General features: G+C 42.8%; 1 pseudogene across 1 annotated transcript; it reads right to left on the bottom strand.

The window, feature by feature from the left end:
* Positions 1–579: 579 nt before the first annotated feature.
* On the bottom strand, positions 580–1279 carry LOC307051261 (GTP:AMP phosphotransferase AK3, mitochondrial-like; annotated as a pseudogene). Its single transcript has one exon. The product of its transcript is annotated as a GTP:AMP phosphotransferase AK3, mitochondrial-like (transcript).
* Between the last annotated feature and the right edge of the window lie 9197 nt (positions 1280–10476).

Genomic DNA, 10476 nt, shown 5'->3' on the forward strand with positions numbered 1-10476 from the left:
CTCTTGTACTTTTCGTCTAAAAGAATTTTTTAAAGTTTAGACATTTTTAATGTTTCTGAATTGCACACTCAGAAGACAGCTGGATAAAACACACTAGACAATTTCAAAAAAATCTTTTTTTATTAATTTATTTTTGGCTGTGTTGGGTCTTCGTTGCTGCGTGCAGGCTTTCTCTAGTTGCGGAGGTGGGGGCTACTCTTTGTTGAGGTGTGCAGGCTTCTTCTTGCGGTGCCTTCTCTTGTTGTGGAGCACAGACTCTAGGCCCGTGGGCTTCAGTCGTTGTGGCACTTGGGCTCAGTAGTTGTGGCGCATGGGCTTAGTTACTCCATGGCATGTGGGATCTTCCCGGACCAGGGCTCGAATCCGTGTCCCCTGCATTGGCAGGCGGATTCTTAACCACTGCGCCACCAGGGAAGTCCCCAAAAGACAAATCTTACTATCAGACTCATTTGGCATATCCTTAGTATCCCGAATAAAACCCACAGAAGTGAAACTAATATAATTTTCAAAGAATTCATTCATGGTGGGGTCTTAGAGCAAGGAACTCCATGTGAAGAAGAATTCTGCTCATCTTGCTAATCACAAGGATTTTTCCTCGTGGGGTAATTGAGTTTTTTGGTGTCTCTGTGGGACTTTTGTTTGCAGCAAAGCATGCATACAGGCCCAGATCTGATTGGTTTCTGTTCCAGAAAATGTCTCCAACACTCCCTTTTTCTCGTAATATTCCAGGACCAGTTTTGTTTGGTTTTAGTAAACCTTCATTCTCTTGGTAAGTGTTTCTGGTTTATCATCCACATGCTGAATGAGAGGCTCTCCAGTCACATCATCCACGTCGACTGCTTTGGGAGGGTTAAATTCGAGGTTGTAGATGCGGCCACTGGCTGGATGAATCCAGCGAGCCGTGAGGCGTTGCCGGATGACCTCAAAGGGCACGTTCAGGTTCATCACCAGGTGTATCTGATAAACTCTAGCCAGGGCTTCTGCCTGTGTAAGTGTCCTGGGGAAACCACACAACAGCCAGTTATACTGGGTGAAATTCTTCAGCTCCTGGAGGATCAGCCGAGTCACGAGGTCGTCTGGGATGAGCTTCCCCTGGGCCATGAAAATGTTGTCCAGCACACCAATTTCTGTGTCCCTTAGCATGTTGTCTCGGAGCACGTCCCCGCTGGAGAACTTCTTCAGCTGGAAGTGTTTGATGATGCGCAGCGCCAGGGTGCTCTTGCCGGAGCCCCGGGGTGCCCACGATCACGGAGCGCAGGAACTGCCTTGACGCTCCCATGGCTACGGAGTGAGGCCAGGGCCAAGCCAAAGGTTGGGCTCCTGGTTGGACGCCGGCTGCGCCTGCGCTCTCGCTCCCAGTCGCGGCGGCCCGACGTCGGGGGTAGAGCCACGAAAAAGCGCAGAGGGCGAGGGGGCGTAACCCACGCGGAGACGGACGGACGCTACGGAAGAAGAGCGTATGCGTGAGTTGTCAGATTGCGTCAAGGAATTCTCCCACAATGCAGTGTGAAGGGCGGAAGAGGTGGGGGGTATGAAAGGAAAATGAAGAAACAAAGTGGAGATTCAAAAGTTCCACCTTTCACAGGAGGAAAAGGAGAGGAGGGAGGGATACAGTACTTAAAGAGATTATTAAAGACAAGAATTTCTGGAATTAAAGAATGATACAAGTCACGGAACTCGACAGCGGAACAGTTCAGAACATCTAGAAGCAAATGTTGGCAAAGGTGTAAGTAGGTCTCTCACGCTCCGCTGGTGGGGTGCCCCCACAGCTGGTTTGGAAGGCAAGTTGGCAGTGGCCATTTTTAAAAAAAATTTCTTCTCAGTATCTTCCTTGGAAAAACACTCTCAAGTGACAAGAAGGGTATAGGATGTTCATTTCAGCCTTATTTATAACAGCAAAAAATTGTTAACAACTTAACTGTTCATTAATTAGAGAATAGCTAAGTGAACCTTAGCCATACTATGCAATATTATGCAGCAGCTAAAAAGACAGATCTCTATGTGCTAACATGAAAAGATTTCTAAGACATTGTAAATGCAATAAGTTGCAGAATGATACCATTTAGGTTAAAGAAAGATGTAATTTATGTTTAAATATAACTATTAAGTGAACTGGGAAGCTGGGTTTCAAGCAGTGGAAGGACGTGACTTGATTTTTGTTTTTAGATGATTGCTCCATGTGCAAGAAGGAGAGCAGTTAGAAGGCTATGTCAATAGACCAACAAAGAGGTGAGAAAGTACTATTTTAATTTTAATTTCTTCAGTATAAGTGAGATTGAGCATCTTTTCATTTGTTTATGGGCCATTTGCACATTATTTGTAGAATTTTTAAAGTGACAGTTACCTTCTAATCACTTCCCTGGAAAAATACTTGGGGTTCGGTTTACTCAGCAAAATGTGAAACAGATCCTCAGCTTTGTCTCAGGTGGTCCAAGTGCACTGGCTTAATACAGCATCAGACTGTGCATCATATGGTGCTACTCTAATTAGAGGCTGCTGAGCCACCAACCCTGCATCCGCTTCCTTCTCTAACCATTTTTAAAAAATAATTTATTTATTTATTTATTTATTTATTTATTTATTTATTTATTTATTTTTGGCTGCGTTGGGTCTTCGTTGCTGCATGCGGGCTTTTCTCGAGTTGCGGCGAGCGGGGGCTACTCCCCATTGCGGTGTGCAGGCTTCTCATTGCAGTGGCTTCTCTTGTTGCGGAGCACGGGCTCTAGGCATGCAGGCTTCAGAAGTTGTGGCCCGTGGGCTCAGTAGTTGTGGCTTGCGAGCTCTAGAGCGCAGGCTTAGCAGTTGTGCCACATGGGCTTAGCTGCTCCATGGCATGTGGGATCTTCCCAGACCAGGGCTCGAACCCGTGTTCCCTGCATTGGCAGGCAGATTCTTAACCACTGTGCCACCAGGGAAGTCCCTCTAACCATTCTTGAGCCACTTCATTTCTGAAAAAGATCCATAAAAATGATGTGATGGCTTGTTCTCATTCTATGAGCAAGAGAGAAAGCTATTTCCAGAAAAAAGATTTTGGGATTGGAAACCTAATTTCTGTATCTGTATTTTATGGTAGCAAAGTAGATCTGCTGCTCTAATTTCTCAGACTTAAAAAACAAAAATAGTTTTTGCTATTTTAGATCTTTAAGTTAGTCATATAATCTCTTTTATTATTGCTATATTCAAAAGAGTTACACTGAATACATAAGGTATTTCAAAAGGTATATGGATATTTAATAGAAATTTAGCTCATATCTTCCAGCAAAGGAAAAAAAATCATGTTATAACTTGAAACAGTATTTTGCATAGTACTAACTGCTTTGCATAATAAAGCAGCACACTATGACTGTCTTTTAGGATAACTAATTATATACACAAAAAGTGATCCTGCCAAGGCCTTTCTGTCCTACTAGATAGATTTAGCCTTCTAGTGTATTCAGCCTTTAACTGAGATATCTAATTTGGTACCAGACTCTGATCACAGAATATTTCAGAGGAGTATCTGTGGAGTGTGGTAGGGTTCACTTGGCTATAGGTGTGAGTGGGAGAGGATGTGTCCCAGAGCAGCTTAGAGCAGACACAGTCGGTGTTGGCCTGCTGGTAAGTGTCAGACTCCTAGAGCACAGTGACTCACTTTTGGCTCCTGAGATTACCTTGCCCCTTCCTCCTTTCCCAGACTGATGTTGAACAAGCCACTTGGGACAAAGGGTTTTAAAACTTGCTCTTAATAGCATCTGGTAAGAGGTTCTTTGACCAAATACATATAAACCAGTAGTAGCCAAGTAATATCAGACAATACATTTGATTTCATTTAGCAAAACGCATCCAGTGCCAACCAGATGTGATTGTGGAAGTTTATGGGAACTTTCTAGGTAATTTTCACAGTAATGGAATCCAAATGGCATAGCAGTAAAAGAAAAACAGCAGGGGCTCTTCAGATTATGCCGGTTTTTATAGTACTAATCATTCATTCGTTGACTCAGCAAACTTTAATCAGGCATTTATCTGTGTGACCAGTTGTTCTAAGCACAGAGGATGCAGCCTATGAGATAGAAAGAAGCCTGAGTGTCTGTCCCTGTGCCATGACCTTCTCACGGGTATTATGGGCCAGTGTTTCCCAAGGTGTGACAATTGCTTCTCTGGAGAATGTGAGATAAGTTTAGGTCTCTGTGAAAGAACATTCCCCTCCCCCACCTCCAGATTTGATAATTGTGTTTTATTTTATTTTTAAAACTATTTTATTATGAAAATTTCACAGATACCTAAAATTAGAGAGGTAATGGTGTAGCCCCATGTACTCTAGTTTCAACAGTGATCAACCTTTTGCTAATCTTGTTCTATCTCATATTTTTTCTTGAGTATGTTAAGTAATAACACTTTTAGATTATAATGAAGAGTATGTATGTTTTAATGTGCATAAGAAAAATATAGCTAGCACATCCAACCTAATACTTCAGTGTTCTTGCTTAGGACAAAACTAAGCTATAAATTTGTTTTAAAACTGTTACACAGATAGGGCAAAGTTCAGCGAGGGCAAACTTGACTGACTAATAGACACTCCCCTTCATCGATTCCTTCCCTCATTGAGGCTGGGATGGTTAGAAGTGATTCCTTCTTCTATAGGAAATGCTTAGCACCATGTGTGACACTTAATAAGCACTTACAAAAGAGAAGCTAATATTGTGTTTGGGAGCCATCTTTGATTCCACAGAACTGATACTGGCCAACATTTATTAAGCACTTACTGTGTACAGGCACTGCGGTGGGAGATTTACATATGTTATCTCATTTCCTCTTCATAGCCACACTCTGAGTAGACGTTATGATCTCCATTTTCGGAATTAAAAATCAAGGCTCAGAAAAATGAAGTAAGTTAAGGTCACAAAGCTATTAAGTGGCAGGGCTAGGACTTGAGTTGAAAGCCTGTTTTCCTCCAAGGTCCATCACGGTTTTCCACCCAGTTCCCAGGACAGCCAGGGCCTACATCCCTACCTCTGAGAAACAGTTGGGGAAAGAACTAGATATGTGGAGTTTGGAGGCTTGGTGTAAACCTGATTCTTCCATTTGCTAAAGTTGTGACCTTAAACATTTCATTTCACTTTTTCTGGCCCTCTGTTTCTTGTGCATACAGTGAGGACAATAATGCTAATTACCGAATGTTCGAGCACAGAGTACAATCATTTATATGGACATTTGACACCGTGGGCACTAAATAAACGTTTGTACTCTATTCACACGCCAGTAACAGGGAATGTGATCTTGAACAATCCCCTTCCCTCTCTGGGTCTTGGTATCCTCAGCTGTAAAGATGATGGCGTAGGCCCTTAAAGTCCTGCTAGGGATAGTTGTTCCACGATTGTATTCCAACTGGACCACAAGAAATATTAGTGACTGAAGTTAATGGAAATAACTAGGTAAACTTCCATTCAGTGTGATTTTATTTATAATTATGTATACTTGTCTTAGTCTGATTCCTTAGAAAGCAGAGCCAGACAATGACATGTTGCTGCTGCTTGTTAGGAGGTACAATGCCAAGGAGCAGAAGCCAGAGACCTGAGAGACACAGGAGTGAGGCAGGGAAGGAGGGAGAGAAATTGGAGCAGGCGTAACTGAGCTGGTTGCTACCCAGTGCTCCTGGTTGCTCTGTCTTAAAGAAGCAGCCTCTGAAAAGCTGCATCTCAGTCTTTCTGGAGTGAAAAAAAAGAGAATGAATTTATCTACCAGTTTCCGTCTCCTGTTTGGCAACACCTTGACCACGAGGTGTTTATTCCTCTGCAATTATGGGTTATACAGTTCTGGGCTCTGGGGCAAGATCCCTTGTGTCCCACATCTCAGTGTGAACAGGGAGGCCCAGGATGAGAGATGAGAGGGGTGTGGCCTGGGCACGAGGCTGGGCTCTGAGAAGTGTACCTGCAAGTAGTTGGAACTGGTAGCCATGGTGGTATTTGGAACAAGGGTTGGGAGGCTGAGAGGACCTGCAGTGGTGGAGGTGTGTGATACAATAACTTCTGCCCCATTGACTTTTTTTTTTTTTTTTTTTTTGCGGCACGCGGGCCTCTCACTGTGTGGCCTCTCCCGTTGCGGAGCACAGGCTCCGGACGCGCAGGCCCAGCGGCCATGGCTCACGGGCTCAGCTGTTCCGCGGCATGTGGGATCCTCCTGGACCAGGGCACGAACCCGCGTCCCCTGCATCGGCAGGCGGACTCTCAACCACTGTGCCACCAGGGAAGCCCCTGCCCCATTGACTTTTAAACAGAATCTGAAGGGGCTTATAAAATAAGAATGATGAGGAGGTGGAAATAATTCATAGAAACATGAAAAAGAAATGACCTCACTTTATTACCTGCAAAGGGAGGATAATAATAGTACTTATCCATAAGGTTGTTATAGTGAAAGAATGATTTCAAGAAGGTAGTATTCGTAGAGCATTTAAAATATATGTGGCATATAAAACCCGCTATGCAGATGTTTGTTTTAAAAAAGAAAATATTTAGCCACATGAGCTTTGATGGTTTCTGCAACTAAGCATTACATTTACCTCTAAGCTTTCTAGCAGTTAAGGAAAAAGGGAAAGATGGTAGTTTTCATAATCTACATTATCTGATCAAAATGAGCCTGCTAATTCTGAAAGAGAGCCAAGAGTCTATCTGACAAGAAAATCTAAAGGGAGCTAATCCCAAAGGGACATTAAAAAGCAGAATAAGTAATGTTTTCATAATGATTACTTCGGTAAGTCGTGCTGAGGAATGTCTCACATGGCTAATTCATTCACTGATATTTTACCAGACACAGTATTTCTGGGAGCTAAGACAGAGGGGTTCAGATCTGTAGCCTTCTGATGTGTTACCCTGAATTAGTGGTTCTCAAGCAGAGACAGTTTTGCCCGCCAAGGGACATTTGACAATGTCTGGTGATATTTTAGGTTGTCACAACTTGGGGATGGACGGTGGTAATGCTGCTGGTCTCCGATGGATAGAGGCCAGAGGTGCTATTAATATTGCATGGGATGTACATATACTAAAAAAACTTGCTGGTTACCTGAAATTCAAATTTAACTGGGAATGCTGTGTTTAAATTTGCTAACTCTAGCAGCTACACTTCCTACATTGCACAGGACAGCCCTCCACAACAAAGGATTATCAGGCCCCAAACGTGAATAGTACTGAAGGGGAGAAACTCTGCCCTAAATGAGTGCAGATCTTTGCATACTTTCCTAGAGCAAGGGAGACAGAGTATGGACACTAAGATATCTTTTGTTTAAGATTAGTTAGCTGACAGTTTCAGGTCCAAACCTCTGGCCTCAGCCTAGCTTATTTATATCTGTGATGCTGACAGAAGCTCGAATCCTGCCTCCAACAAACAAGTGTCAAAGTGGACATTGCATAGGAAGCTTCTTGAACACTCCCATTGCTCTTTAAATATCTCCTCTTCATGGCACTTGTCACCTGGTGCCTCATCTGGTTACTTGGAGAGATTTATTGCATAAGCACTCAGCTAATCTGACGTTGAACAAGGTGATTTAGGCAGGAAATAGAGCCTGCAGTACTTGAGGGGATTACATTCTAGTTGCAGAAGTCATTCAAGGGAAGAATACCCTAGGAAGGCACTGGCAATCCTGTCTTCATGTAAGAGTAAGGAAAGGTTCGGGGGTTGACTGAATGACAAGCTGGGACAGAGAGCTGGGTGAAATCCATTCTCCAGAGGAGGGGCCCATCTCTTGACTGGGCTGTGCAGGTGGGCCATGGTTGGGCTCCAGGGAGACATGGTCTTTCCACGGAGAAAGCCCAGGCAGGTGTACATCCCTGAAAGAGGATAACAGAAAAGACTTGGTGGGAAGTCAGGATTTTAATCCCCCTCCTCTGCTTCTCTGGCGACCTATCATACTGCTTTCTTTGGTTTTATTAGACACTCCTACATGTAATAGAAGCCAAATAATTCCCCCATGGTACACATCATAAAGAAAATATTCCCTAAGTAGAGCTGGAAAGGGTCACAATTTAAACTCCCTCCTGAAAATATCAATGAGTTTACCCCCCGCCTTCACCTGCCTCCCAGACCTGGCATGAGATAAATAAGGATTATTGGGGTCTTCAGTTGTCCAGAGGATACGCTTTGCATTCAGCAAACTACAGAAATTGCGAAAACCATGAAAAGGCACAGAAAGGGGAAATCAGCTGCCAGCTGCTCTCCAGCTAAATTGCTTATTTAAGAGGGTGGAAGATGCTTTCTACTCCGTGCTGGCTCACCTGTGGTTACACAAACACCTGTCATATTCTTAATCCACATCCATCATTTTTGGCCTCTCCTTAGTCATTTCTTAGGTGTGGAGAGATGGCCTCTGCATTTCCAATTCCATGACTCAGTAAAGAAAACTGAAAGCTTGGTATGATGTAATGTAATAACAGACGTTCACACCGGTGACCCTGATTAACCCAGAAAGGATTCAGTTACACTTACTGTTCTCTGCTCAGAGGGCAGGGAACTTTATCATCTACTTTTGAAGGCTTGCCATCAAAAAAAATTGCTGAAAGTAGTATTTTTTGTGATTGAAGGGTTAGTTTCAATTTTCTGAAAAAATGACCCCCATGGTGCACTCCCTTCTTGATTTGGGCTGGGAAATAAGGTACCACTGTACTTTCATAATATGCTGCGACTCCCAAAGGTACAGGTGATTTCTCATTGGCTTCATTTTGAGTTGGAGGGTTCTTGATGACATACAGTCATTCTTTAAAAAATAAACTTTTTTTGATGGAATAATGTTAGATTTACAGAAAAGTTGCGTAAGTAGTACAGAGTTTTCCTATGCCTCATCCTCCAGTTTCCCCTGTTGTTAACATCTTACATAACCACCATACATTTATTGCAACTGAGAAACCAACCTTGGTACATTGTATTAACTAAACTCCAGACTTTATTTGAATTTCACCACCTTTTGGATTAATGTCCTCTTTCTCTTCCAGATTCCAGTTCAGGCAACCACATTACATTTAATTGTCATATCTCCTCAGTCTCCTCTTGTCTGCGACAGTTTCCTCATCTTTCCTTGTTTTTTGTGACTTTGACAGTCTTGAGGAGTACTTGGCAAGGTATCCCATAGAATGGGTTTGTCTTTTGTTTTTCACATGATTATAAGTTTCTGGAAAGGATACCAAAGAGGTAAAGTGCTCTTCTTGTCACATGATATCGGGGTACATGATACCACCTGACATCTCTGGTGATATTAAACCTTTTTGCTTGGCCAAGGTGGTGTCTGCCAGGTTTCTCCACTGTACAGTCACTACTTATCCCTTCCCCTACTATGTCTAGCCTTAGGAACTGAGTCTAGCCTACCCTTGGGAAGGATGGGGTTAGGCTCTACCTCCTGGAGGGAGAGTATCTACTTATATTATTTGGAATTCTTGCATAAGAAAGATTTCATACAGCCATTTTAATGAGATATTTTAATAAATATATATGCCAGACTCCCAGATTCAGCAAATGTTAACATTTTGCCAAATATGCTTCAGATCTTTATTTTAAATAGATTTTAAAAAATTGTTACAGATATGGTTGAAGTCTCCTTTGTATTTCTTCGTTAGCCCATTCTTCTTCCTCCTTCCCTTCAGGTAACAATTAACCATGTTTTTCCATATATGTGTGTATCCATAAAAGGATTTTCCATATTTATGTTTCATTGTGCAACTTGCTTTTTTCATTCAGCTTTGTTTCTGAGGTCTATCCAGGTTGAGGCAGGCATATGGGAAGGCATCTTAATCTTAACCAGTAAATTGTCTCCAAATCACTTTATAAATTGGATTATTTGTGGAAAAGTTTCCTGCAGACTGTTAATCATCCCCATGGTGTGTGAATTTGTGGAAGGTGAAAGATACCTCCTAACCTTGGTCTTAGAAGCTGGGCCAGGGCTGGGGTGGCTTCCAGAACGGTGAGAGGGAAAACAGGAGCTAATTACCCTTTTTGATGTTTCCTACATTCTCTTTCTACTGGCTGTCCCTCTCCTTATTCTTTCTATCTGGCTACCCCTTTCTCCAACATCTGTCTCCTGACTTCCCACCTTCCCACCTTCCCCAGTGTAGGTGAGTCTTCAGACCAAGTACCTGATAATCAGTGAGGATGACTGGAGGTGGCCCCATCAGCCCTCTAGAGACAGTGCAAGGCACTATAGGACTGAAGGTAATAGGGTTTCAACACCTGAGCTCCAAACTCAAATGTCTTATGACTCAAACTCGATATGTTTCAAACTAACCTTTTCCCACAAGCTGTTCTTCCACCAGCGTTCCTAACCTCAGTAGCCATCCACTTGCCAAAGTCAGAAACCTGGGAGTTGTTCTTGACTCCTACCTTTCTCTCTCCTACTAACTCATGCCCGAAGTCCTATTATTCTTATTTCCTAAAGAACTTAATTCTTCTATTTCTCTCTAGCTCCATGCCACCACTCTCATCCAAGTTATATTAACTCACACCCAAATTACTGCAGCACGT

This window comes from Hyperoodon ampullatus, assembly GCF_949752795.1.
Source record: "Hyperoodon ampullatus genome assembly, chromosome: 4".
In the NCBI taxonomy this organism is placed as follows: Eukaryota; Metazoa; Chordata; class Mammalia; order Artiodactyla; family Ziphiidae; genus Hyperoodon; species Hyperoodon ampullatus.